The sequence below is a fragment of the Clarias gariepinus genome, chromosome 12 (assembly GCF_024256425.1).
Source record: "Clarias gariepinus isolate MV-2021 ecotype Netherlands chromosome 12, CGAR_prim_01v2, whole genome shotgun sequence".
NCBI classification, from domain to species: domain Eukaryota; kingdom Metazoa; phylum Chordata; class Actinopteri; order Siluriformes; family Clariidae; genus Clarias; species Clarias gariepinus.
Window position 1 is genome coordinate 15,029,424 of NC_071111.1, and position 26,453 is coordinate 15,055,876.

Below are 26,453 nucleotides of genomic sequence, written 5' to 3' on the forward strand. Positions count from 1 at the left end.
TTTTCGCAAGCCTGAGCCTACTGATTGCCCCAACTTGTCTTTTCATCTAATAGCTGTGTGGCAAGCAATATAGCTAGCTGAAGCTCAGGTGTGTGAATTTTGGTGGAGGCTGTTGCCACATTGAATCCACTGTCTGGTTGAAGCAACACAAAGAAATCAGGTCTTGGTATCCATGTATCATTTCAAGTCGAGTTATAACCCTTGGTGTGAATGCGTGTGTGGGTGTAAGTAGCTTTCATTACGTTGAGCCTAGGCATACCGTATGTTATGATTACAGGTTCTGGACAGTGAATATAGTTCACATTACACAATATCAAAGATTTTTAAGAGGTTTATGTGGAAAGAAATAATCTGAATGCTGAAAACGGGGCTGTTAGGCATTACAATTTTGCAGGGATTCATTAATTCGATGTAACTTCCCCTTTAGCCATTACTTTCTTATGTTTAAAATGTGCTGCTTCATGGAGATGCCGGGGATTGAACCCGTGACCTCATACATGCGAAGCATGCGCTCTACCACTGAGCTACATCCCCACAAGGGTGAAGATCACCCGACGTTCCCGATCGTCTCCGGAAAACACGCCACCCTTTCTCAGAGGTGCTAACAGGCACTGAAGGACAATAGTGGCGTCTTGGAAAGAAGCATCTGTATAATGCAGGTACTCGTTCTTGTTTAAACACAAGTCATTTAAAGATTCACCTCTAGAGGGAGCTCAACCATCAAGGGCCCTCGAAAATGGCATGTGACCAATAGTAGAGATACGATGGCATCACCAGGATTCGCCGATTCAACTTCCCTGTGCTACAGCCTAATGTGGCCGTTGGGGGATGTAGCTCAGTGGTAGAGCGCATGCTTTGCATGTATGAGGCCCCGGGTTCAATCCCCGGCATCTCCAAATGCTTCTTTATGAGCGTTTCATGGCACATCAAACTCTGTATAGTTCTCGCTATAGTGCATTTGAAGATGTCTACTGTACATCCGTACACTGGCATCTCCAGACGGACTCTTGACTTCTCTGGAAAAAGGTTCAAACAAAAGAACTAACCTACAGATGCTTTTCCACATCCAAATGCTCATTGGAAAAATCCCTAACAGCAGACCTCCTTAAACAAAAGACATCCCTCCTTTGCTATTTTCATCCACGGTTGATCGGGTGGTTTAGGCCAACGATGACGTCATCGCTAGGAATTGCCAATTCGACTTCCCTGTTCTACAAAGTAATGCTGCTCAATCGCTGTGGGGATGTAGCTCAGTGGGAGAATGCATGATTTGCATGTACAAGGCCCCGGAGTCAATCTCCGGCATCTCCAAAAGGCTTCTTTATAGGCTCCTTACTGCACGTTGCACTCCGTATAGTTCTCTATGTGATAGGTCAAGTTTGCAGTTAACAAATACACCGTGCATTCTCTCCGTAAGGATGATGAAAACCGTGCATTACGGTTGTATGTGCTCTCGTCTATTATCACAGAAATCGAAGACTCCCCTATATACTTCACCAAGGCTTTAAATATTCAAGGGGAAGTCACAGAGCAAGTAAGGGCTGTACGATGAATACTCAAGTTTTTTTCTCAAGCCTGAGCCTACTGATTGCCCCAACTTGTCTTTTCATCTAATAGCTGTGTGGCAAGCAATATAGCTAGCTGAAGCTCAGGTGTGTGAATTTTGGTGGAGGCTGTTGCCACATTGAATCCACTGTCTGGTTGAAGCAACACAAAGAAATCAGGTCTTGGTATCCATGTATCATTTCAAGTCGAGTTATAACCCTTGGTGTGAATGCGTGTGTGGGTGTAAGTAGCTTTCATTACGTTGAGCCTAGGCATACCGTATGTTATGATTACAGGTTCTGGACAGTGAATATAGTTCACATTACACAATATTAAAGATTTTTAAGAGGTTTATGTGGAAAGAAATAATCTGAATGCTGAAAACGGGGCTGTTAGGCATTACAATTTTGCAGGGATTCATTAATTCGATGTAACTTCCCCTTTAGCCATTACTTTCTTATGTTTAAAATGTGCTGCTTCATGGAGATGCCGGGGATTGAACCCATGACCTCATACATGCGAAGCATGCGCTTTACCCCTGAGCTACATCCCCGCAAGGGCGAAGATCACCCGACGTTCCCGATCGTCTCCGGAAAACACGCCACCCTTTCTCAGAGGTGCTAACAGGCACTGAAGGACAATAGTGGCGTCTTGGAAAGAAGCATCTGTATAATGCAGGTACTCGTTCTTGTTTAAACACAAGTCATTTAAAGATTCACCTCTAGAGGGAGCTCAACCATCAAGGGCCCTCGAAAATGGCATGTGACCAATAGTAGAGATACGATGGCATCACCAGGATTCGCCGATTCAACTTCCCTGTGCTACAGTCTAATGTGGCCGTTGGGGGATGTAGCTCAGTGGTAGAGCGCATGCTTTGCATGTATGAGGCCCCGGGTTCAATCCCCGGCATCTCCAAATGCTTCTTTATGAGCGTTTCATGGCACATCAAACTCTGTATAGTTCTCGCTATAGTGCATTTGAAGATGTCTACTGTACATCCGTACACTGGCATCTCCAGACGGATTCTTGACTTCTCTGGAAAAAGGTTCAAACAAAAGAACTAACCTACAGATGCTTTTCCACATCCAAATGCTCATTGGAAAAATCCCTAACAGCAGACCTCCTTAAACAAAAGACATCCCTCCTTTGATATTTTCATCCACGGTTGATCGGGTGGTTTAGGCCAACGATGACGTCATCGCTAGGAATTGCCAATTCGACTTCCCTGTTCTACAAAGTAATGCTGCTCAATCGCTGTGGGGATGTAGCTCAGTGGGAGAATGCATGATTTGCATGTACAAGGCCCCGGAGTCAATCTCCGGCATCTCCAAAAGGCTTCTTTATAGGCTCCTTACTGCACGTTGCACTCCGTATAGTTCTCTATGTGATAGGTCAAGTTTGCAGTTAACAAATACACCGTGCATTCTCTCCGTAAGGATGATGAAAACCGTGCATTACGGTTGTATGTGCTCTCGTCTATTATCACAGAAATCGAAGACTCCCCTATATACTTCACCAAGGCTTTAAATATTCAAGGGGAAGTCACAGAGCAAGTAAGGGCTGTACGATGAATACTCAAGTTTTTTTCTCAAGCCTGAGCCTACTGATTGCCCCAACTTGTCTTTTCATCTAATAGCTGTGTGGCAAGCAATATAGCTAGCTGAAGCTCAGGTGTGTGAATTTTGGTGGAGGCTGTTGCCACATTGAATCCACTGTCTGGTTGAAGCAACACAAAGAAATCAGGTCTTGGTATCCATGTATCATTTCAAGTCGAGTTATAACCCTTGGTGTGAATGCGTGTGTGGGTGTAAGTAGCTTTCATTACGTTGAGCCTAGGCATACCGTATGTTATGATTACAGGTTCTGGACAGTGAATATAGTTCACATTACACAATATTAAAGATTTTTAAGAGGTTTATGTGGAAAGAAATAATCTGAATGCTGAAAACGGGGCTGTTAGGCATTACAATTTTGCAGGGATTCATTAATTCGATGTAACTTCCCCTTTAGCCATTACTTTCTTATGTTTAAAATGTGCTGCTTCATGGAGATGCCGGGGATTGAACCCATGACCTCATACATGCGAAGCATGCGCTTTACCCCTGAGCTACATCCCCGCAAGGGCGAAGATCACCCGACGTTCCCGATCGTCTCCGGAAAACACGCCACCCTTTCTCAGAGGTGCTAACAGGCACTGAAGGACAATAGTGGCGTCTTGGAAAGAAGCATCTGTATAATGCAGGTACTCGTTCTTGTTTAAACACAAGTCATTTAAAGATTCACCTCTAGAGGGAGCTCAACCATCAAGGGCCCTCGAAAATGGCATGTGACCAATAGTAGAGATACGATGGCATCACCAGGATTCGCCGATTCAACTTCCCTGTGCTACAGTCTAATGTGGCCGTTGGGGGATGTAGCTCAGTGGTAGAGCGCATGCTTTGCATGTATGAGGCCCCGGGTTCAATCCCCGGCATCTCCAAATGCTTCTTTATGAGCGTTTCATGGCACATCAAACTCTGTATAGTTCTCGCTATAGTGCATTTGAAGATGTCTACTGTACATCCGTACACTGGCATCTCCAGACGGATTCTTGACTTCTCTGGAAAAAGGTTCAAACAAAAGAACTAACCTACAGATGCTTTTCCACATCCAAATGCTCATTGGAAAAATCCCTAACAGCAGACCTCCTTAAACAAAAGACATCCCTCCTTTGATATTTTCATCCACGGTTGATCGGGTGGTTTAGGCCAACGATGACGTCATCGCTAGGAATTGCCAATTCGACTTCCCTGTTCTACAAAGTAATGCTGCTCAATCGCTGTGGGGATGTAGCTCAGTGGGAGAATGCATGATTTGCATGTACAAGGCCCCGGAGTCAATCTCCGGCATCTCCAAAAGGCTTCTTTATAGGCTCCTTACTGCACGTTGCACTCCGTATAGTTCTCTATGTGATAGGTCAAGTTTGCAGTTAACAAATACACCGTGCATTCTCTCCGTAAGGATGATGAAAACCGTGCATTACGGTTGTATGTGCTCTCGTCTATTATCACAGAAATCGAAGACTCCCCTATATACTTCACCAAGGCTTTAAATATTCAAGGGGAAATCACAGAGCAAGTAAGGGCTGTACGATGAATACTCAAGTCCTTTTCGCAAGCCTGAGCCTACTGATTGCCCCAACTTGTCTTTTCATCTAATAGCTGTGTGGCAAGCAATATAGCTAGCTGAAGCTCAGGTGTGTGAATTTTGGTGGAGGCTGTTGCCACATTGAATCCACTGTCTGGTTGAAGCAACACAAAGAAATCAGGTCTTGGTATCCATGTATCATTTCAAGTCGAGTTATAACCCTTGGTGTGAATGCGTGTGTGGGTGTAAGTAGCTTTCATTACGTTGAGCCTAGGCATACCGTATGTTATGATTACAGGTTCTGGACAGTGAATATAGTTCACATTACACAATATCAAAGATTTTTAAGAGGTTTATGTGGAAAGAAATAATCTGAATGCTGAAAACGGGGCTGTTAGGCATTACAATTTTGCAGGGATTCATTAATTCGATGTAACTTCCCCTTTAGCCATTACTTTCTTATGTTTAAAATGTGCTGCTTCATGGAGATGCCGGGGATTGAACCCGTGACCTCATACATGCGAAGCATGCGCTCTACCACTGAGCTACATCCCCACAAGGGTGAAGATCACCCGACGTTCCCGATCGTCTCCGGAAAACACGCCACCCTTTCTCAGAGGTGCTAACAGGCACTGAAGGACAATAGTGGCGTCTTGGAAAGAAGCATCTGTATAATGCAGGTACTCGTTCTTGTTTAAACACAAGTCATTTAAAGATTCACCTCTAGAGGGAGCTCAACCATCAAGGGCCCTCGAAAATGGCATGTGACCAATAGTAGAGATACGATGGCATCACCAGGATTCGCCGATTCAACTTCCCTGTGCCACAGTCTAATGTGGCCGTTGGGGGATGTAGCTCAGTGGTAGAGCGCATGCTTTGCATGTATGAGGCCCCGGGTTCAATCCCCGGCATCTCCAAATGCTTCTTTATGAGCGTTTCATGGCACATCAAACTCTGTATAGTTCTCGCTATAGTGCATTTGAAGATGTCTACTGTACATCCGTACACTGGCATCTCCAGACGGACTCTTGACTTCTCTGGAAAAAGGTTCAAACAAAAGAACTAACCTACAGATGCTTTTCCACATCCAAATGCTCATTGGAAAAATCCCTAACAGCAGACCTCCTTAAACAAAAGACATCCCTCCTTTGCTATTTTCATCCACGGTTGATCGGGTGGTTTAGGCCAACGATGACGTCATCGCTAGGAATTGCCAATTCGACTTCCCTGTTCTACAAAGTAATGCTGCTCAATCGCTGTGGGGATGTAGCTCAGTGGGAGAATGCATGATTTGCATGTACAAGGCCCCGGAGTCAATCTCCGGCATCTCCAAAAGGCTTCTTTATAGGCTCCTTACTGCACGTTGCACTCCGTATAGTTCTCTATGTGATAGGTCAAGTTTGCAGTTAACAAATACACCGTGCATTCTCTCCGTAAGGATGATGAAAACCGTGCATTACGGTTGTATGTGCTCTCGTCTATTATCACAGAAATCGAAGACTCCCCTATATACTTCACCAAGGCTTTAAATATTCAAGGGGAAATCACAGAGCAAGTAAGGGCTGTACGATGAATACTCAAGTCCTTTTCGCAAGCCTGAGCCTACTGATTGCCCCAACTTGTCTTTTCATCTAATAGCTGTGTGGCAAGCAATATAGCTAGCTGAAGCTCAGGTGTGTGAATTTTGGTGGAGGCTGTTGCCACATTGAATCCACTGTCTGGTTGAAGCAACACAAAGAAATCAGGTCTTGGTATCCATGTATCATTTCAAGTCGAGTTATAACCCTTGGTGTGAATGCGTGTGTGGGTGTAAGTAGCTTTCATTACGTTGAGCCTAGGCATACCGTATGTTATGATTACAGGTTCTGGACAGTGAATATAGTTCACATTACACAATATCAAAGATTTTTAAGAGGTTTATGTGGAAAGAAATAATCTGAATGCTGAAAACGGGGCTGTTAGGCATTACAATTTTGCAGGGATTCATTAATTCGATGTAACTTCCCCTTTAGCCATTACTTTCTTATGTTTAAAATGTGCTGCTTCATGGAGATGCCGGGGATTGAACCCGTGACCTCATACATGCGAAGCATGCGCTCTACCACTGAGCTACATCCCCACAAGGGTGAAGATCACCGGACGTTCCCGATCGTCTCCGGAAAACACGCCACCCTTTCTCAGAGGTGCTAACAGGCACTGAAGGACAATAGTGGCGTCTTGGAAAGAAGCATCTGTATAATGCAGGTACTCGTTCTTGTTTAAACACAAGTCATTTAAAGATTCACCTCTAGAGGGAGCTCAACCATCAAGGGCCCTCGAAAATGGCATGTGACCAATAGTAGAGATACGATGGCATCACCAGGATTCGCCGATTCAACTTCCCTGTGCTACAGTCTAATGTGGCCGTTGGGGGATGTAGCTCAGTGGTAGAGCGCATGCTTTGCATGTATGAGGCCCCGGGTTCAATCCCCGGCATCTCCAAATGCTTCTTTATGAGCGTTTCATGGCACATCAAACTCTGTATAGTTCTCGCTATAGTGCATTTGAAGATGTCTACTGTACATCCGTACACTGGCATCTCCAGACGGACTCTTGACTTCTCTGGAAAAAGGTTCAAACAAAAGAACTAACCTACAGATGCTTTTCCACATCCAAATGCTCATTGGAAAAATCCCTAACAGCAGACCTCCTTAAACAAAAGACATCCCTCCTTTGCTATTTTCATCCACGGTTGATCGGGTGGTTTAGGCCAACGATGACGTCATCGCTAGGAATTGCCAATTCGACTTCCCTGTTCTACAAAGTAATGCTGCTCAATCGCTGTGGGGATGTAGCTCAGTGGGAGAATGCATGATTTGCAAGAGGCTTCTTTATAGGCTCCTTACTTGCACTCCGTATAGTTCTCTATGTGATAGGTCAAGTTTGCATTTAACAAATACACCGTGCATTCTCTCCGTAAGGATGATGAAAACCGTGCATTGCGGTTGTATGTGCTCTCGTCTATTATAACAGAAATCGAAGACTCCCCTATATACTTCACCAAGGCTTTAAATATTCAAGGGGAAATCACAGAGCAAGTAAGGGCTGTACGATGAATACTCAAGTCCTTTTCGCAAGCCTGAGCCTACTGATTGCCCCAACTTGTCTTTTCATCTAATAGCTGTGTGGCAAGCAATATAGCTAGCTGAAGCTCAGGTGTGTGAATTTTGGTGGAGGCTGTTGCCACATTGAATCCACTGTCTGGTTGAAGCAACACAAAGAAATCAGGTCTTGGTATCCATGTATCATTTCAAGTCGAGTTATAACCCTTGGTGTAAATGCGTGTGAGGGTGTAAGTAGCTTTCATTACGTTGAGCCTAGGCATACCGTATGTTATGATCACAGGTTCTGGACAGTGAATATAGTTCACATTACACAATATCAAAGATTTTTTAAGAGGTTTATGTGGAAAGTAATAATCTGAATGCTGAAAATGGGGCTGTTAGGCATTACAATTTTGCAGGGATTTATTAATTCGATGTAATTTGCCCATTAGCCATTACTTTCTTTTGTTTAAAATGTGCTGCTTCATGGAGATGCCGGGGATTGAACCCGGGACCTCATACATGCGAAGCATGCGCTCTACCACTGAGCTACATCCCCACAGGGTGAAGATCACCCGACGTTCCCGATCGTCTCCGGAAAACACGTCACCCTTTCTCAGAGGTGCTAACAGGCACTGAAGGACAATAGTGGCGTCTTGGAAAGAAGCATCTGTATAATGCAGGTACTCGTTCTTGTTTAAACACAAGTCATTTAAAGATTCACCTCTAGAGGGAGCTCAACCATCAAGGGCCCTCGAAAATGGCATGTGACCAATAGTAGAGATACGATGGCATCACCAGGATTCGCCGATTCAACTTCCCTGTGCTACAGTCTAATGTGGCCGTTGGGGGATGTAGCTCAGTGGTAGAGCGCATGCTTTGCATGTATGAGGCCCCGGGTTCAATCCCCGGCATCTCCAAATGCTTCTTTATGAGCGTTTCATGGCACATCAAACTCTGTATAGTTCTCGCTATAGTGCATTTGAAGATGTCTACTGTACATCAGTACACTGGCATCTCCAGACGGACTCTTGACTTCTCTGGAAAAAGGTTCAAACAAAAGAACTAACCTACAGATGCTTTTCCACATCCAAATGCTCATTGGAAAAATCCCTAACAGCAGACCTCCTTAAACAAAAGACATCCCTCCATTGCTATTTTCATCCACGGTTGATCGGGTGGTTTAGGCCAACGATGACGTCATCGCTAGGAATTGCCAATTCGACTTCCCTGTTCTACAAAGTAATGCTGCTCAATCGCTGTGGGGATGTAGCTCAGTGGGAGAATGCATGATTTGCATGTACAAGGCCCCGGAGTCAATCTCCGGCATCTCCAAAAGGCTTCTTTATAGGCTCCTTACTGCACGTTGCACTCCGTATAGTTCTCTATGTGATAGGTCAAGTTTGCAGTTAACAAATACACCGTGCATTCTCTCCGTAAGGATGATGAAAACCGTGCATTACGGTTGTATGTGCTCTCGTCTATTATCACAGAAATCGAAGACTCCCCTATATACTTCACCAAGGCTTTAAATATTCAAGGGGAAATCACAGAGCAAGTAAGGGCTGTACGATGAATACTCAAGTCCTTTTCGCAAGCCTGAGCCTACTGATTGCCCCAACTTGTCTTTTCATCTAATAGCTGTGTGGCAAGCAATATAGCTAGCTGAAGCTCAGGTGTGTGAATTTTGGTGGAGGCTGTTGCCACATTGAATCCACTGTCTGGTTGAAGCAACACAAAGAAATCAGGTCTTGGTATCCATGTATCATTTCAAGTCGAGTTATAACCCTTGGTGTAAATGCGTGTGAGGGTGTAAGTAGCTTTCATTACGTTGAGCCTAGGCATACCGTATGTTATGATCACAGGTTCTGGACAGTGAATATAGTTCACATTACACAATATCAAAGATTTTTTAAGAGGTTTATGTGGAAAGTAATAATCTGAATGCTGAAAACGGGGCTGTTAGGCATTACAATTTTGCAGGGATTTATTAATTCGATGTAATTTGCCCATTAGCCATTACTTTCTTTTGTTTAAAATGTGCTGCTTCATGGAGATGCCGGGGATTGAACCCGGGACCTCATACATGCGAAGCATGCGCTCTACCACTGAGCTACATCCCCACAGGGTGAAGATCACCCGACGTTCCCGATCGTCTCCGGAAAACACGTCACCCTTTCTCAGAGGTGCTAACAGGCACTGAAGGACAATAGTGGCGTCTTGGAAAGAAGCATCTGTATAATGCAGGTACTCGTTCTTGTTTAAACACAAGTCATTTAAAGATTCACCTCTAGAGGGAGCTCAACCATCAAGGGCCCTCGAAAATGGCATGTGACCAATAGTAGAGATACGATGGCATCACCAGGATTCGCCGATTCAACTTCCCTGTGCTACAGTCTAATGTGGCCGTTGGGGGATGTAGCTCAGTGGTAGAGCGCATGCTTTGCATGTATGAGGCCCCGGGTTCAATCCCCGGCATCTCCAAATGCTTCTTTATGAGCGTTTCATGGCACATCAAACTCTGTATAGTTCTCGCTATAGTGCATTTGAAGATGTCTACTGTACATCAGTACACTGGCATCTCCAGACGGACTCTTGACTTCTCTGGAAAAAGGTTCAAACAAAAGAACTAACCTACAGATGCTTTTCCACATCCAAATGCTCATTGGAAAAATCCCTAACAGCAGACCTCCTTAAACAAAAGACATCCCTCCATTGCTATTTTTATCCACGGTTGATCGGGTGGTTTAGGCCAACGATGACGTCATCGCTAGGAATTGCCAATTCGACTTCCCTGTTCTACAAAGTAATGCTGCTCAATCGCTGTGGGGATGTAGCTCAGTGGGAGAATGCATGATTTGCATGTACAAGGCCCCGGAGTCAATCTCCGGCATCTCCAAAAGGCTTCTTTATAGGCTCCTTACTGCACGTTGCACTCCGTATAGTTCTCTATGTGATAGGTCAAGTTTGCAGTTAACAAATACACCGTGCATTCTCTCCGTAAGGATGATGAAAACCGTGCATTACGGTTGTATGTGCTCTCGTCTATTATCACAGAAATCGAAGACTCCCCTATATACTTCACCAAGGCTTTAAATATTCAAGGGGAAATCACAGAGCAAGTAAGGGCTGTACGATGAATACTCAAGTCCTTTTCGCAAGCCTGAGCCTACTGATTGCCCCAACTTGTCTTTTCATCTAATAGCTGTGTGGCAAGCAATATAGCTAGCTGAAGCTCAGGTGTGTGAATTTTGGTGGAGGCTGTTGCCACATTGAATCCACTGTCTGGTTGAAGCAACACAAAGAAATCAGGTCTTGGTATCCATGTATCATTTCAAGTCGAGTTATAACCCTTGGTGTAAATGCGTGTGAGGGTGTAAGTAGCTTTCATTACGTTGAGCCTAGGCATACCGTATGTTATGATCACAGGTTCTGGACAGTGAATATAGTTCACATTACACAATATCAAAGATTTTTTAAGAGGTTTATGTGGAAAGTAATAATCTGAATGCTGAAAACGGGGCTGTTAGGCATTACAATTTTGCAGGGATTTATTAATTCGATGTAATTTGCCCATTAGCCATTACTTTCTTTTGTTTAAAATGTGCTGCTTCATGGAGATGCCGGGGATTGAACCCGGGACCTCATACATGCGAAGCATGCGCTCTACCACTGAGCTACATCCCCACAGGGTGAAGATCACCCGACGTTCCCGATCGTCTCCGGAAAACACGTCACCCTTTCTCAGAGGTGCTAACAGGCACTGAAGGACAATAGTGGCGTCTTGGAAAGAAGCATCTGTATAATGCAGGTACTCGTTCTTGTTTAAACACAAGTCATTTAAAGATTCACCTCTAGAGGGAGCTCAACCATCAAGGGCCCTCGAAAATGGCATGTGACCAATAGTAGAGATACGATGGCATCACCAGGATTCGCCGATTCAACTTCCCTGTGCTACAGTCTAATGTGGCCGTTGGGGGATGTAGCTCAGTGGTAGAGCGCATGCTTTGCATGTATGAGGCCCCGGGTTCAATCCCCGGCATCTCCAAATGCTTCTTTATGAGCGTTTCATGGCACATCAAACTCTGTATAGTTCTCGCTATAGTGCATTTGAAGATGTCTACTGTACATCAGTACACTGGCATCTCCAGACGGACTCTTGACTTCTCTGGAAAAAGGTTCAAACAAAAGAACTAACCTACAGATGCTTTTCCACATCCAAATGCTCATTGGAAAAATCCCTAACAGCAGACCTCCTTAAACAAAAGACATCCCTCCATTGCTATTTTCATCCACGGTTGATCGGGTGGTTTAGGCCAACGATGACGTCATCGCTAGGAATTGCCAATTCGACTTCCCTGTTCTACAAAGTAATGCTGCTCAATCGCTGTGGGGATGTAGCTCAGTGGGAGAATGCATGATTTGCATGTACAAGGCCCCGGAGTCAATCTCCGGCATCTCCAAAAGGCTTCTTTATAGGCTCCTTACTGCACGTTGCACTCCGTATAGTTCTCTATGTGATAGGTCAAGTTTGCAGTTAACAAATACACCGTGCATTCTCTCCGTAAGGATGATGAAAACCGTGCATTACGGTTGTATGTGCTCTCGTCTATTATCACAGAAATCGAAGACTCCCCTATATACTTCACCAAGGCTTTAAATATTCAAGGGGAAATCACAGAGCAAGTAAGGGCTGTACGATGAATACTCAAGTCCTTTTCGCAAGCCTGAGCCTACTGATTGCCCCAACTTGTCTTTTCATCTAATAGCTGTGTGGCAAGCAATATAGCTAGCTGAAGCTCAGGTGTGTGAATTTTGGTGGAGGCTGTTGCCACATTGAATTCACTGTCTGGTTGAAGCAACACAAAGAAATCAGGTCTTGGTATCCATGTATCATTTCAAGTCGAGTTATAACCCTTGGTGTGAATGCGTGTGTGGGTGTAAGTAGCTTTCATTACGTTGAGCCTAGGCATACCGTATGTTATGATTACAGGTTCTGGACAGTGAATATAGTTCACATTACACAATATCAAAGATTTTTAAGAGGTTTATGTGGAAAGAAATAATCTGAATGCTGAAAACGGGGCTGTTAGGCATTACAATTTTGCAGGGATTCATTAATTCGATGTAACTTCCCCTTTAGCCATTACTTTCTTATGTTTAAAATGTGCTGCTTCATGGAGATGCCGGGGATTGAACCCGTGACCTTATACATGCGAAGCATGCGCTCTACCACTGAGCTACATCCCCACAGGGTGAAGATCACCCGACGTTCCCGATCGTCTCCGGAAAACACGTCACCCTTTCTCAGAGGTGCTAACAGGCACTGAAGGACAATAGTGGCGTCTTGGAAAGAAGCATCTGTATAATGCAGGTACTCGTTCTTGTTTAAACACAAGTCATTTAAAGATTCACCTCTAGAGGGAGCTCAACCATCAAGGGCCCTCGAAAATGGCATGTGACCAATAGTAGAGATACGATGGCATCACCAGGATTCGCCGATTCAACTTCCCTGTGCTACAGTCTAATGTGGCTGTTGGGGGATGTAGCTCAGTGGTAGAGCGCATGCTTTGCATGTATGAGGCCCCGGGTTCAATCCCCGGCATCTCCAAATGCTTCTTTATGAGCGTTTCATGGCACATCAAACTCTGTATAGTTCTCGCTATAGTGCATTTGAAGATGTCTACTGTACATCCGTACACTGGCATCTCCAGACGGACTCTTGACTTCTCTGGAAAAAGGTTCAAACAAAAGAACTAACCTACAGATGCTTTTCCACATCCAAATGCTCATTGGAAAAATCCCTAACAGCAGACCTCCTTAAACAAAAGACATCCCTCCTTTGCTATTTTCATCCACGGTTGATCGGGTGGTTTAGGCCAACGATGACGTCATCGCTAGGAATTGCCAATTCGACTTCCCTGTTCTACAAAGTAATGCTGCTCAATCGCTGTGGGGATGTAGCTCAGTGGGAGAATGCATGATTTGCAAGAGGCTTCTTTATAGGCTCCTTACTTGCACTCCGTATAGTTCTCTATGTGATAGGTCAAGTTTGCATTTAACAAATACACCGTGCATTCTCTCCGTAAGGATGATGAAAACCGTGCATTGCGGTTGTATGTGCTCTCGTCTATTATAACAGAAATCGAAGACTCCCCTATATACTTCACCAAGGCTTTAAATATTCAAGGGGAAATCACAGAGCAAGTAAGGGCTGTACGATGAATACTCAAGTCCTTTTCGCAAGCCTGAGCCTACTGATTGCCCCAACTTGTCTTTTCATCTAATAGCTGTGTGGCAAGCAATATAGCTAGCTGAAGCTCAGGTGTGTGAATTTTGGTGGAGGCTGTTGCCACATTGAATCCACTGTCTGGTTGAAGCAACACAAAGAAATCAGGTCTTGGTATCCATGTATCATTTCAAGTCGAGTTATAACCCTTGGTGTAAATGCGTGTGAGGGTGTAAGTAGCTTTCATTACGTTGAGCCTAGGCATACCGTATGTTATGATCACAGGTTCTGGACAGTGAATATAGTTCACATTACACAATATCAAAGATTTTTTAAGAGGTTTATGTGGAAAGTAATAATCTGAATGCTGAAAACGGGGCTGTTAGGCATTACAATTTTGCAGGGATTTATTAATTCGATGTAATTTCCCCATTAGCCATTACTTTCTTTTGTTTAAAATGTGCTGCTTCATGGAGATGCAGGGGATTGAACCCGGGACCTCATACATGCGAAGCATGCGCTCTACCACTGAGCTACATCCCCACAGGGTGAAGATCACCCGACGTTCCCGATCGTCTCCGGAAAACACGTCACCCTTTCTCAGAGGTGCTAACAGGCACTGAAGGACAATAGTGGCGTCTTGGAAAGAAGCATCTGTATAATGCAGGTACTCGTTCTTGTTTAAACACAAGTCATTTAAAGATTCACCTCTAGAGGGAGCTCAACCATCAAGGGCCCTCGAAAATGGCATGTGACCAATAGTAGAGATACGATGGCATCACCAGGATTCGCCGATTCAACTTCCCTGTGCTACAGTCTAATGTGGCCGTTGGGGGATGTAGCTCAGTGGTAGAGCGCATGCTTTGCATGTATGAGGCCCCGGGTTCAATCCCCGGCATCTCCAAATGCTTCTTTATGAGCGTTTCATGGCACATCAAACTCTGTATAGTTCTCGCTATAGTGCATTTGAAGATGTCTACTGTACATCAGTACACTGGCATCTCCAGACGGACTCTTGACTTCTCTGGAAAAAGGTTCAAACAAAAGAACTAACCTACAGATGCTTTTCCACATCCAAATGCTCATTGGAAAAATCCCTAACAGCAGACCTCCTTTGCTATTTTCATCCACGGTTGATCGGGTGGTTTAGGCCAACGATGACGTCATCGCTAGGAATTGCCAATTCGACTTCCCTGTTCTACAAAGTAATGCTGCTCAATCGCTGTGGGGATGTAGCTCAGTGGGAGAATGCATGATTTGCATGTACAAGGCCCCGGAGTCAATCTCCGGCATCTCCAAAAGGCTTCTTTATAGGCTCCTTACTGCACGTTGCACTCCGTATAGTTCTCTATGTGATAGGTCAAGTTTGCAGTTAACAAATACACCGTGCATTCTCTCCGTAAGGATGATGAAAACCGTGCATTACGGTTGTATGTGCTCTCGTCTATTATCACAGAAATCGAAGACTCCCCTATATACTTCACCAAGGCTTTAAATATTCAAGGGGAAATCACAGAGCAAGTAAGGGCTGTACGATGAATACTCAAGTCCTTTTCGCAAGCCTGAGCCTACTGATTGCCCCAACTTGTCTTTTCATCTAATAGCTGTGTGGCAAGCAATATAGCTAGCTGAAGCTCAGGTGTGTGAATTTTGGTGGAGGCTGTTGCCACATTGAATCCACTGTCTGGTTGAAGCAACACAAAGAAATCAGGTCTTGGTATCCATGTATCATTTCAAGTCGAGTTATAACCCTTGGTGTGAATGCGTGTGTGGGTGTAAGTAGCTTTCATTACGTTGAGCCTAGGCATACCGTATGTTATGATTACAGGTTCTGGACAGTGAATATAGTTCACATTACACAATATCAAAGATTTTTAAGAGGTTTATGTGGAAAGAAATAATCTGAATGCTAAAAACGGGGCTGTTAGGCATTACAATTTTGCAGGGATTCATTAATTCGATGTAACTTCCCCTTTAGCCATTACTTTCTTATGTTTAAAATGTGCTGCTTCATGGAGATGCCGGGGATTGAACCCGTGACCTCATACATGCAAAGCATGCGCTCTACCACTGAGCTACATCCCCACAAGGGTGAAGATCACCCGACGTTCCCGATCGTCTCCGGAAAACACGCCACCCTTTCTCAGAGGTGCTAACAGGCACTGAAGGACAATAGTGGCGTCTTGGAAAGAAGCATCTGTATAATGCAGGTACTCGTTCTTGTTTAAACACAAGTCATTTAAAGATTCACCTCTAGAGGGAGCTCAACCATCAAGGGCCCTCGAAAATGGCATGTGACCAATAGTAGAGATACGATGGCATCACCAGGATTCGCCGATTCAACTTCCCTGTGCTACAGTCTAATGCGGCTGTTGGGGGATGTAGCTCAGTGGTAGAGCGCATGCTTTGCATGTATGAGGCCCCGGGTTCAATCCCCGCCATCTCCAAATGCTTCTTTATGAGCGTTTCATGGCACATCAAACTCTGTATAGTTCTCGCTATAGTGCATTTGAAGATGTCTACTGTACATCCGTACACTGGCATCTCCAGACGGACTCTTGACTTCTCTGGAAAAAGGTTCAAACAAAAGAACTAACCTACAGATGCTTTTCCACATCCAAATGCTCATTGGAAAAATCCCTAACAGCAGACCTCCTTAAACAAAAGACATCCCTCCTTTGCTATTTTCATCCACGGTTGATCGGGTGGTTTAGGCCAACGATGACGTCATCGCTAGAAATTGCCAATTCGACTTCCCTGTTCTACAAAGTAATGCTGCTCAATCGCTGTGGGGATGTAGCTCAGTGGGAGAATGCATGATTTGCAAGAGGCTTCTTTATAGGCTCCTTACTGCACTCCGTACTCCTTACTTGCACTCCGTATAGTTCTCTATGTGATAGGTCAAGTTTGCATTTAACAAATACACCGTGCATTCTCTCCGTAAGGATGATGAAAACCGTGCATTGCGGTTGTATGTGCTCTCGTCTATTATAACAGAAATCGAAGACTCCCCTATATACTTCACCAAGGCTTTAAATATTCAAGGGGAAATCACAGAGCAAGTAAGGGCTGTACGATGAATACTCAAGTCCTTTTCGCAAGCCTGAGCCTACTGATTGCCCCAACTTGTCTTTTCATCTAATAGCTGTGTGGCAAGCAATATAGCTAGCTGAAGCTCAGGTGTGTGAATTTTGGTGGAGGCTGTTGCCACATTGAATCCACTGTCTGGTTGAAGCAACACAAAGAAATCAGGTCTTGGTATCCATGTATCATTTCAAGTCGAGTTATAACCCTTGGTGTGAATGCGTGTGTGGGTGTAAGTAGCTTTCATTACGTTAAGCCTAGGCATACCGTATGTTATGAACACAGGTTCTGGACAGTAAATATAGTTCACATTACACAATATCAAAGATTTTTAAGAGGTTTATATGGAAAGAAATAATCTGAATGCTGAAAACGGGGCTGTTAGGCATTACAATTTTGCAGGGATTTATTAATTCGATGTAACTTCCCCTTTAGCCATTACTTTCTTATGTTTAAAACGTGCTGCTTCATGGAGATACCAGGGATTGAACCCAGGACCTCATACATGCAAAGCATGCGCTCTACCACTGAGCTACATCCCACAAGTGTGAAGATCACCCGACGTTCCCGATCGTCTCCGGAAAACACGCCACCCTTTCTCAGAGGTGCTAACAGGCACTGAAGGACAATAGTGGCGTCTTGGAAAGAAGCATCTGTATAATGCAGGTACTCGTTCTTGTTTAAACACAAGTCATTTAAAGATTCACCTCTAGAGGGAGCTCAACCATCAAGGGCCCTCGAAAATGGCATGTGACCAATAGTAGAGATACGATGGCATCACCAGGATTCGCCGATTCAACTTCCCTGTGCTACAGTCTAATGTGGCCGTTGGGGGATGTAGCTCAGTGGTAGAGCATGCTTTGCATGTATGAGGCCCCGGGTTCAATCCCCGGCATCTCCAAATGCTTCTTTATGAGCGTTTCATGGCACATCAAACTCTGTATAGTTCTCGCTATAGTGCATTTGAAGATGTCTACTGTACATCCGTACACTGGCATCTCCAGACGGACTCTTGACTTCTCTGGAAAAAGGTTCAAACAAAAGAACTAACCTACAGATGCTTTTCCACATCCAAATGCTCATTGGAAAAATCCCTAACAGCAGACCTCCTTTGCTATTTTCATCCACGGTTGATCGGGTGGTTTAGGCCAACGATGACGTCATCGCTAGGAATTGCCAATTCGACTTCCCTGTTCTACAAAGTAATGCTGCTCAATCGCTGTGGGGATGTAGCTCAGTGGGAGAATGCATGATTTGCATGTACAAGGCCCCGGAGTCAATCTCCGGCATCTCCAAAAGGCTTCTTTATAGGCTCCTTACTGCACGTTGCACTCCGTATAGTTCTCTATGTGATAGGTCAAGTTTGCAGTTAACAAATACACCGTGCATTCTCTCCGTAAGGATGATGAAAACCGTGCATTACGGTTGTATGTGCTCTCGTCTATTATCACAGAAATCGAAGACTCCCCTATATACTTCACCAAGGCTTTAAATATTCAAGGGGAAATCACAGAGCAAGTAAGGGCTGTACGATGAATACTCAAGTCCTTTTCGCGAGCCTGAGCCTACTGATTGCCCCAACTTGTCTTTTCATCTAATAGCTGTGTGGCAAGCAATATAGCTAGCTGAAGCTCAGGTGTGTGAATTTTGGTGGAGGCTGTTGCCACATTGAATCCACTGTCTGGTTGAAGCAACACAAAGAAATCAGGTCTTGGTATCCATGTATCATTTCAAGTCGAGTTATAACCCTTGGTGTGAATGCGTGTGTGGGTGTAAGTAGCTTTCATTACGTTGAGCCTAGGCATACCGTATGTTATGATTACAGGTTCTGGAAAGTGAATATAGTTCACATTACACAATATCAAAGATTTTTAAGAGGTTTATGTGGAAAGAAATAATCTGAATGCTGAAAACGGGGCTGTTAGGCATTACAATTTTGCAGGGATTCATTAATTCGATGTAACTTCCCCTTTAGCCATTACTTTCTTATGTTTAAAATGTGCTGCTTCATGGAGATTGAACCCGTGACCTCATACATGCGAAGCATGCGCTCTACCACTGAGCTACATCCCCACAAGGGTGAAGATCACCCGACGTTCCCGATCGTCTCCGGAAAACACGCCACCCTTTCTCAGAGGTGCTAACAGGCACTGAAGGACAATAGTGGCGTCTTGGAAAGAAGCATCTGTATAATGCAGGTACTCGTTCTTGTTAAAACACAAGTCATTTAAAGATTCACCTCTAGAGGGAGCTCAACCATCAAGGGCCCTCGAAAATGGCATGTGACCAATAGTAGAGATACGATGGCATCACCAGGATTCGCCGATTCAACTTCCCTGTGCTACAGTCTAATGTGGCTGTTGGGGGATGTAGCTCAGTGGTAGAGCGCATGCTTTGCATGTATGAGGCCCCGGGTTCAATCCCCGCCATCTCCAAATGCTTCTTTATGAGCGTTTCATGGCACATCAAACTCTGTATAGTTCTCGCTATAGTGCATTTGAAGATGTCTACTGTACATCCGTACACTGGCATCTCCAGACGGACTCTTGACTTCTCTGGAAAAAGGTTCAAACAAAAGAACTAACCTACAGATGCTTTTCCACATCCAAATGCTCATTGGAAAAATCCCTAACAGCAGACCTCCTTTGCTATTTTCATCCACGGTTGATCGGGTGGTTTAGGCCAACGATGACGTCATCGCTAGGAATTGCCAATTCGACTTCCCTGTTCTACAAAGTAATGCTGCTCAATCGCTGTGGGGATGTAGCTCAGTGGGAGAATGCATGATTTGCAAGAGGCTTCTTTATAGGCTCCTTACTTGCACTCCGTATAGTTCTCTATGTGATAGGTCAAGTTTGCATTTAACAAATACACCGTGCATTCTCTCCGTAAGGATGATGAAAACCGTGCATTGCGGTTGTATGTGCTCTCGTCTATTATAACAGAAATCGAAGACTCCCCTATATACTTCACCAAGGCTTTAAATATTCAAGGGGAAATCACAGAGCAAGTAAGGGCTGTACGATGAATACTCAAGTCCTTTTCGCAAGCCTGAGCCTACTGATTGCCCCAACTTGTCTTTTCATCTAATAGCTGTGTGGCAAGCAATATAGCTAGCTGAAGCTCAGGTGTGTGAATTTTGGTGGAGGCTGTTGCCACATTGAATCCACTGTCTGGTTGAAGCAACACAAAGAAATCAGGTCTTGGTATCCATGTATCATTTCAAGTCGAGTTATAACCCTTGGTGTGAATGCGTGTGTGGGTGTAAGTAGCTTTCATTACGTTGAGCCTAGGCATACCGTATGTTATGAACACAGGTTCTGGACAGTGAATATAGTTCACATTACACAATATCAAAGATTTTTAAGAGGTTTATGTGGAAAGAAATAATCTGAATGCTGAAAACGGGGCTGTTAGGCATTACAATTTTGCAGGGATTTATTAATTCGATGTAACTTCCCCTTTAGCCATTACTTTCTTATGTTTAAAATGTGCTGCTTCATGGAGATGCCAGGGATTGAACCCAGGACCTCATACATGCAAAGCATGCGCTCTACCACTGAGCTACATCCCACAAGTGTGAAGATCACCCGACGTTCCCGATCGTCTCCGGAAAACACGCCACCCTTTCTCAGAGGTGCTAACAGGCACTGAAGGACAATAGTGGCGTCTTGGAAAGAAGCATCTGTATAATGCAGGTACTCGTTCTTGTTTAAACACAAGTCATTTAAAGATTCACCTCTAGAGGGAGCTCAACCATCAAGGGCCCTCGAAAATGGCATGTGACCAATAGTAGAGATGCGATGGCATCACCAGGATTCGCCGATTCAACTTCCCTGTGCTACAGTCTAATGTGGCTGTTGGGGGATGTAGCTCAGTGGTAGAGCGCATGCTTTGCATGTATGAGGCCCCGGGTTCAATCCCCGGCATCTCCAAATGCTTCTTTATGAGCGTTTCATGGCACATCAAACTCTGTATAGTTCTCGCTATAGTGCATTTGAAGATGTCTACTGTACATCCGTACACTGGCATCTCCAGACGGACTCTTGACTTCTCTGGAAAAAGGTTCAAACAAAAGAACTAACCTACAGATGCTTTTCCACATCCAAATGCTCATTGGAAAAATCCCTAACAGCAGGCCTCCTTAAACAAAAGACATCCCTCCTTTGCTATTTTCATCCACGGTTGATCGGGTGGTTTAGGCCAACGATGACGTCATCGCTAGGAATTGCCAATTCGACTTCCCTGTTCTACAAAGTAATGCTGCTCAATCGCTGTGGGGATGTAGCTCAGTGGGAGAATGCATGATTTGCAAGAGGCTTCTTTATAGGCTCCTTACTGCACTCCGTACTCCTTACTTGCACTCCGTATGGTTCTCTATGTGATAGGTCAAGTTTGCATTTAACAAATACACCGTGCATTCTCTCCGTAAGGATGATGAAAACCGTGCATTGCGGTTGTATGTGCTCTCGTCTATTATAACAGAAATCGAAGACTCCCCTATATACTTCACCAAGGCTTTAAATATTCAAGGGGAAATCACAGAGCAAGTAAGGGCTGTACGATGAATACTCAAGTCCTTTTCGCAAGCCTGAGCCTACTGATTGCCCCAACTTGTCTTTTCATCTAATAGCTGTGTGGCAAGCAATATAGCTAGCTGAAGCTCAGGTGTGTGAATTTTGGTGGAGGCTGTTGCCACATTGAATCCACTGTCTGGTTGAAGCAACACAAAGAAATCAGGTCTTGGTATCCATGTATCATTTCAAGTCGAGTTATAACCCTTGGTGTGAATGCGTGTGTGGGTGTAAGTAGCTTTCATTACGTTGAGCCTAGGCATACCGTATGTTATGAACACAGGTTCTGGACAGTGAATATAGTTCACATTACACAATATCAAAGATTTTTAAGAGGTTTATGTGGAAAGAAATAATCTGAATGCTGAAAACAGGGCTGTTAGGCATTACAATTTTGCAGGGATTTATTAATTCGATGTAACTTCCCCTTTAGCCATTACTTTCTTATGTTTAAAATGTGCTGCTTCATGGAGATGCCGGGGATTGAACCCGGGACCTCATACATGCAAAGCATGGGCTCTCCCACTGAGCTACATCCCCACAAGGGTGAAGATCACACGACGTTCCCGATCGTCTCCGGAAAACACGCCACCCTTTCTCAGAGGTGCTAACAGGCACTGAAGGACAATAGTGGCGTCTTGGAAAGAAGCATCTGTATAATGCAGGTACTCGTTCTTGTTTAAACACAAGTCATTTAAAGATTCACCTCTAGAGGGAGCTCAACCATCAAGGGCCCTCGAAAATGGCATGTGACCAATAGTAGAGATACGATGGCATCACCAGGATTCGCCGATTCAACTTCCCTGTGCTACAGTCTAATGTGGCTGTTGGGGGATGTAGCTCAGTGGTAGAGCGCATGCTTTGCATGTATGAGGCCCCGGGTTCAATCCCCGGCATCTCCAAACGCTTCTTTATGAGCGTTTCATGGCACATCAAACTCTGTATAGTTCTCTCTATAGTGCATTTGAAGATGTCTACTGTACATCCGTACACTGGCATCTCCAGACGGACTCTTGACTTCTCTGGAAAAAGGTTCAAACAAAAGAACTAACCTACAGATGCTTTTCCACATCCAAATGCTCATTGGAAAAATCCCAAACAGCAGACCTCCTTAAACAAAAGAAATCCCTCCTTTGCTATTTTCATCCACGGTTGATCGGGTGGTTTAGGCCAACGATGACGTCATCGCTAGGAATTGCCAATTCGACTTCCCTGTTCTACAAAGTAATGCTGCTCAATCGCTGTGGGGATGTAGCTCAGTGGGAGAATGCATGATTTGCATGTACAAGGCCCCGGAGTCAATCTCCGGCATCTCCAAAAGGCTTCTTTATAGGCTCCTTACTGCACGTTGCACTCCGTATAGTTCTCTATGTGATAGGTCAAGTTTGCAGTTAACAAATACACCGTGCATTCTCTCCGTAAGGATGATGAAAACCGTGCATTACGGTTGTATGTGCTCTCGTCTATTATCACAGAAATCGAAGACTCCCCTATATACTTCACCAAGGCTTTAAATATTCAAGGGGAAATCACAGAGCAAGTAAGGGCTGTACGATGAATACTCAAGTCCTTTTCGCAAGCCTGAGCCTACTGATTGCCCCAACTTGTCTTTTCATCTAATAGCTGTGTGGCAAGCAATATAGCTAGCTGAAGCTCAGGTGTGTGAATTTTGGTGGAGGCTGTTGCCACATTGAATCCACTGTCTGGTTGAAGCAACACAAAGAAATCAGGTCTTGGTATCCATGTATCATTTCAAGTCGAGTTATAACCCTTGGTGTGAATGCGTGTGTGGGTGTAAGTAGCTTTCATTACGTTGAGCCTAGGCATACCGTATGTTATGATTACAGGTTCTGGACAGTGAATATAGTTCACATTACACAATATCAAAGATTTTTAAGAGGTTTATGTGGAAAGAAATAATCTGAATGCTGAAAACGGGGCTGTTAGGCATTACAATTTTGCAGGGATTCATTAATTCGATGTAACTTCCCCTTTAGCTATTACTTTCTTATGTTTAAAATGTGCTGCTTCATGGAGATGCCGGGGATTGAACCCGTGACCTCATACATGCGAAGCATGCGCTCTACCACTGAGCTACATCCCCACAAGGGTGAAGATCACCCGACGTTCCCGATCGTCTCCGGAAAACACGCCACCCTTTCTCAGAGGTGCTAACAGGCACTGAAGGACAATAGTGGCGTCTTGGAAAGAAGCATCTGTATAATGCAGGTACTCGTTCTTGTTTAAACACAAGTCATTTAAAGATTCACCTCTAGAGGGAGCTCAACCATCAAGGGCCCTCGAAAATGGCATGTGACCAATAGTAGAGATACGATGGCATCACCAGGATTCGCCGATTCAACTTCCCTGTGCTACAGTCTAATGTGGCCGTTGGGGGATGTAGCTCAGTGGTAGAGCATGCTTTGCATGTATGAGGCCCCGGGTTCAATCCCCGGCATCTCCAAATGCTTCTTTATGAGCGTTTCATGGCACATCAAACTCTGTATAGTTCTCGCTATAGTGCATTTGAAGATGTCTACTGTACATCCGTACACTGGCATCTCCAGACGGACTCTTGACTTCTCTGGAAAAAGGTTCAAACAAAAGAACTAACCTACAGATGCTTTTCCACATCCAAATGCTCATTGGAAAAATCCCTAACAGCAGACCTCCTTAAACAAAAGACATCCCTCCTTTGCTATTTTCATCCACGGTTGATCGGGTGGTTTAGGCCAACGATGACGTCATCGCTAGGAATTGCCAATTCGACTTCCCTGTTCTACAAAGTAATGCTGCTCAATCGCTGTGGGGATGTAGCTCAGTGGGAGAATGCATGATTTGCATGTACAAGGCCCCGGAGTCAATCTCCGGCATCTCCAAAAGGCTTCTTTATAGGCTCCTTACTGCACGTTGCACTCCGTATAGTTCTCTATGTGATAGGTCAAGTTTGCAGTTAACAAATACACCGTGCATTCTCTCCGTAAGGATGATGAAAACCGTGCATTACGGTTGTATGTGCTCTCGTCTATTATCACAGAAATCGAAGACTCCCCTATATACTTCACCAAGGCTTTAAATATTCAAGGGGAAATCACAGAGCAAGTAAGGGCTGTACGATGAATACTCAAGTCCTTTTCGCAAGCCTGAGCCTACTGATTGCCCCAACTTGTCTTTTCATCTAATAGCTGTGTGGCAAGCAATATAGCTAGCTGAAGCTCAGGTGTGTGAATTTTGGTGGAGGCTGTTGCCACATTGAATCCACTGTCTGGTTGAAGCAACACAAAGAAATCAGGTCTTGGTATCCATGTATCATTTCAAGTCGAGTTATAACCCTTGGTGTGAATGCGTGTGTGGGTGTAAGTAGCTTTCATTACGTTGAGCCTAGGCATACCGTATGTTATGATTACAGGTTCTGGACAGTGAATATAGTTCACATTACACAATATCAAAGATTTTTAAGAGGTTTATGTGGAAAGAAATAATCTGAATGCTGAAAACGGGGCTGTTAGGCATTACAATTTTGCAGGGATTCATTAATTCGATGTAACTTCCCCTTTAGCCATTACTTTCTTATGTTTAAAATGTGCTGCTTCATGGAGATGCCGGGGATTGAACCCGTGACCTCATACATGCGAAGCATGCGCTCTACCACTGAGCTACATCCCCACAAGGGTGAAGATCACCCGACGTTCCCGATCGTCTCCGGAAAACACGCCACCCTTTCTCAGAGGTGCTAACAGGCACTGAAGGACAATAGTGGCGTCTTGGAAAGAAGCATCTGTATAATGCAGGTACTCGTTCTTGTTTAAACACAAGTCATTTAAAGATTCACCTCTAGAGGGAGCTCAACCATCAAGGGCCCTCGAAAATGGCATGTGACCAATAGTAGAGATACGATGGCATCACCAGGATTCGCCGATTCAACTTCCCTGTGCTACAGTCTAATGCGGCTGTTGGGGGGTGTAGCTCAGTGGTAGAGCGCATGCTTTGCATGTATGAGGCCCCGGGTTCAATCCCCGCCATCTCCAAATGCTTCTTTATGAGCGTTTCATGGCACATCAAACTCTGTATAGTTCTCGCTATAGTGCATTTGAAGATGTCTACTGTACATCCGTACACTGGCATCTCCAGACGGACTCTTGACTTCTCTGGAAAAAGGTTCAAACAAAAGAACTAACCTACAGATGCTTTTCCACATCCAAATGCTCATTGGAAAAATCCCTAACAGCAGACCTCCTTAAACAAAAGACATCCCTCCTTTGCTATTTTCATCCACGGTTGATCGGGTGGTTTAGGCCAACGATGACGTCATCGCTAGAAATTGCCAATTCGACTTCCCTGTTCTACAAAGTAATGCTGCTCAATCGCTGTGGGGATGTAGCTCAGTGGGAGAATGCATGATTTGCAAGAGGCTTCTTTATAGGCTCCTTACTGCACTCCGTACTCCTTACTTGCACTCCGTATAGTTCTCTATGTGATAGGTCAAGTTTGCATTTAACAAATACACCGTGCATTCTCTCCGTAAGGATGATGAAAACCGTGCATTGCGGTTGTATGTGCTCTCGTCTATTATAACAGAAATCGAAGACTCCCCTATATACTTCACCAAGGCTTTAAATATTCAAGGGGAAATCACAGAGCAAGTAAGGGCTGTACGATGAATACTCAAGTCCTTTTCGCAAGCCTGAGCCTACTGATTGCCCCAACTTGTCTTTTCATCTAATAGCTGTGTGGCAAGCAATATAGCTAGCTGAAGCTCAGGTGTGTGAATTTTGGTGGAGGCTGTTGCCACATTGAATCCACTGTCTGGTT

The 26,453-nt window shown here is 44.4% G+C and overlaps 31 non-coding genes across 31 annotated transcripts; 17 read left to right on the forward strand and 14 right to left on the reverse strand.

Annotated features, from left to right (window-relative positions):
* Window positions 1-462: 462 nt before the first annotated feature.
* trnaa-cgc (transfer RNA alanine (anticodon CGC)) lies at window positions 463-534 on the reverse strand. The gene has a single exon. It is a non-coding gene; the product is annotated as a tRNA-Ala (tRNA).
* A 290-nt stretch (window positions 535-824) lies between these two features.
* On the forward strand, window positions 825-896 carry trnaa-ugc (transfer RNA alanine (anticodon UGC)). Its single transcript has one exon. It is a non-coding gene; the product is annotated as a tRNA-Ala (tRNA).
* A 1,130-nt stretch (window positions 897-2,026) lies between these two features.
* Window positions 2,027-2,098, reverse strand: trnaa-cgc (transfer RNA alanine (anticodon CGC)). The gene has a single exon. It is a non-coding gene; the product is annotated as a tRNA-Ala (tRNA).
* A 290-nt stretch (window positions 2,099-2,388) lies between these two features.
* trnaa-ugc (transfer RNA alanine (anticodon UGC)) lies at window positions 2,389-2,460 on the forward strand. Its single transcript has one exon. It is a non-coding gene; the product is annotated as a tRNA-Ala (tRNA).
* Window positions 2,461-3,590: 1,130 nt separating this feature from the next.
* trnaa-cgc (transfer RNA alanine (anticodon CGC)) lies at window positions 3,591-3,662 on the reverse strand. The gene has a single exon. It is a non-coding gene; the product is annotated as a tRNA-Ala (tRNA).
* Window positions 3,663-3,952: 290 nt separating this feature from the next.
* trnaa-ugc (transfer RNA alanine (anticodon UGC)) lies at window positions 3,953-4,024 on the forward strand. Its single transcript has one exon. It is a non-coding gene; the product is annotated as a tRNA-Ala (tRNA).
* A 1,130-nt stretch (window positions 4,025-5,154) lies between these two features.
* trnaa-cgc (transfer RNA alanine (anticodon CGC)) lies at window positions 5,155-5,226 on the reverse strand. The gene has a single exon. It is a non-coding gene; the product is annotated as a tRNA-Ala (tRNA).
* Window positions 5,227-5,516: 290 nt separating this feature from the next.
* On the forward strand, window positions 5,517-5,588 carry trnaa-ugc (transfer RNA alanine (anticodon UGC)). Its single transcript has one exon. It is a non-coding gene; the product is annotated as a tRNA-Ala (tRNA).
* A 1,130-nt stretch (window positions 5,589-6,718) lies between these two features.
* Window positions 6,719-6,790, reverse strand: trnaa-cgc (transfer RNA alanine (anticodon CGC)). Its single transcript has one exon. It is a non-coding gene; the product is annotated as a tRNA-Ala (tRNA).
* Window positions 6,791-7,080: 290 nt separating this feature from the next.
* On the forward strand, window positions 7,081-7,152 carry trnaa-ugc (transfer RNA alanine (anticodon UGC)). Its single transcript has one exon. It is a non-coding gene; the product is annotated as a tRNA-Ala (tRNA).
* Window positions 7,153-8,241: 1,089 nt separating this feature from the next.
* On the reverse strand, window positions 8,242-8,313 carry trnaa-cgc (transfer RNA alanine (anticodon CGC)). Its single transcript has one exon. It is a non-coding gene; the product is annotated as a tRNA-Ala (tRNA).
* A 289-nt stretch (window positions 8,314-8,602) lies between these two features.
* trnaa-ugc (transfer RNA alanine (anticodon UGC)) lies at window positions 8,603-8,674 on the forward strand. The gene has a single exon. It is a non-coding gene; the product is annotated as a tRNA-Ala (tRNA).
* A 1,131-nt stretch (window positions 8,675-9,805) lies between these two features.
* Window positions 9,806-9,877, reverse strand: trnaa-cgc (transfer RNA alanine (anticodon CGC)). The gene has a single exon. It is a non-coding gene; the product is annotated as a tRNA-Ala (tRNA).
* Window positions 9,878-10,166: 289 nt separating this feature from the next.
* On the forward strand, window positions 10,167-10,238 carry trnaa-ugc (transfer RNA alanine (anticodon UGC)). The gene has a single exon. It is a non-coding gene; the product is annotated as a tRNA-Ala (tRNA).
* A 1,131-nt stretch (window positions 10,239-11,369) lies between these two features.
* trnaa-cgc (transfer RNA alanine (anticodon CGC)) lies at window positions 11,370-11,441 on the reverse strand. Its single transcript has one exon. It is a non-coding gene; the product is annotated as a tRNA-Ala (tRNA).
* A 289-nt stretch (window positions 11,442-11,730) lies between these two features.
* Window positions 11,731-11,802, forward strand: trnaa-ugc (transfer RNA alanine (anticodon UGC)). The gene has a single exon. It is a non-coding gene; the product is annotated as a tRNA-Ala (tRNA).
* A 1,130-nt stretch (window positions 11,803-12,932) lies between these two features.
* On the reverse strand, window positions 12,933-13,004 carry trnaa-cgc (transfer RNA alanine (anticodon CGC)). The gene has a single exon. It is a non-coding gene; the product is annotated as a tRNA-Ala (tRNA).
* A 289-nt stretch (window positions 13,005-13,293) lies between these two features.
* trnaa-ugc (transfer RNA alanine (anticodon UGC)) lies at window positions 13,294-13,365 on the forward strand. The gene has a single exon. It is a non-coding gene; the product is annotated as a tRNA-Ala (tRNA).
* Window positions 13,366-14,454: 1,089 nt separating this feature from the next.
* trnaa-cgc (transfer RNA alanine (anticodon CGC)) lies at window positions 14,455-14,526 on the reverse strand. The gene has a single exon. It is a non-coding gene; the product is annotated as a tRNA-Ala (tRNA).
* Window positions 14,527-14,815: 289 nt separating this feature from the next.
* On the forward strand, window positions 14,816-14,887 carry trnaa-ugc (transfer RNA alanine (anticodon UGC)). The gene has a single exon. It is a non-coding gene; the product is annotated as a tRNA-Ala (tRNA).
* Window positions 14,888-15,996: 1,109 nt separating this feature from the next.
* On the reverse strand, window positions 15,997-16,068 carry trnaa-ugc (transfer RNA alanine (anticodon UGC)). The gene has a single exon. It is a non-coding gene; the product is annotated as a tRNA-Ala (tRNA).
* Window positions 16,069-16,358: 290 nt separating this feature from the next.
* On the forward strand, window positions 16,359-16,430 carry trnaa-ugc (transfer RNA alanine (anticodon UGC)). Its single transcript has one exon. It is a non-coding gene; the product is annotated as a tRNA-Ala (tRNA).
* A 1,468-nt stretch (window positions 16,431-17,898) lies between these two features.
* Window positions 17,899-17,968, forward strand: trnaa-ugc (transfer RNA alanine (anticodon UGC)). Its single transcript has one exon. It is a non-coding gene; the product is annotated as a tRNA-Ala (tRNA).
* Window positions 17,969-19,430: 1,462 nt separating this feature from the next.
* Window positions 19,431-19,502, forward strand: trnaa-ugc (transfer RNA alanine (anticodon UGC)). Its single transcript has one exon. It is a non-coding gene; the product is annotated as a tRNA-Ala (tRNA).
* Window positions 19,503-20,930: 1,428 nt separating this feature from the next.
* Window positions 20,931-21,002, forward strand: trnaa-ugc (transfer RNA alanine (anticodon UGC)). Its single transcript has one exon. It is a non-coding gene; the product is annotated as a tRNA-Ala (tRNA).
* A 1,107-nt stretch (window positions 21,003-22,109) lies between these two features.
* On the reverse strand, window positions 22,110-22,181 carry trnaa-ugc (transfer RNA alanine (anticodon UGC)). Its single transcript has one exon. It is a non-coding gene; the product is annotated as a tRNA-Ala (tRNA).
* A 290-nt stretch (window positions 22,182-22,471) lies between these two features.
* On the forward strand, window positions 22,472-22,543 carry trnaa-ugc (transfer RNA alanine (anticodon UGC)). The gene has a single exon. It is a non-coding gene; the product is annotated as a tRNA-Ala (tRNA).
* A 1,130-nt stretch (window positions 22,544-23,673) lies between these two features.
* trnaa-cgc (transfer RNA alanine (anticodon CGC)) lies at window positions 23,674-23,745 on the reverse strand. The gene has a single exon. It is a non-coding gene; the product is annotated as a tRNA-Ala (tRNA).
* A 290-nt stretch (window positions 23,746-24,035) lies between these two features.
* On the forward strand, window positions 24,036-24,105 carry trnaa-ugc (transfer RNA alanine (anticodon UGC)). Its single transcript has one exon. It is a non-coding gene; the product is annotated as a tRNA-Ala (tRNA).
* A 1,130-nt stretch (window positions 24,106-25,235) lies between these two features.
* On the reverse strand, window positions 25,236-25,307 carry trnaa-cgc (transfer RNA alanine (anticodon CGC)). Its single transcript has one exon. It is a non-coding gene; the product is annotated as a tRNA-Ala (tRNA).
* Window positions 25,308-25,597: 290 nt separating this feature from the next.
* trnaa-ugc (transfer RNA alanine (anticodon UGC)) lies at window positions 25,598-25,669 on the forward strand. Its single transcript has one exon. It is a non-coding gene; the product is annotated as a tRNA-Ala (tRNA).
* Window positions 25,670-26,453: the final 784 nt, after the last annotated feature.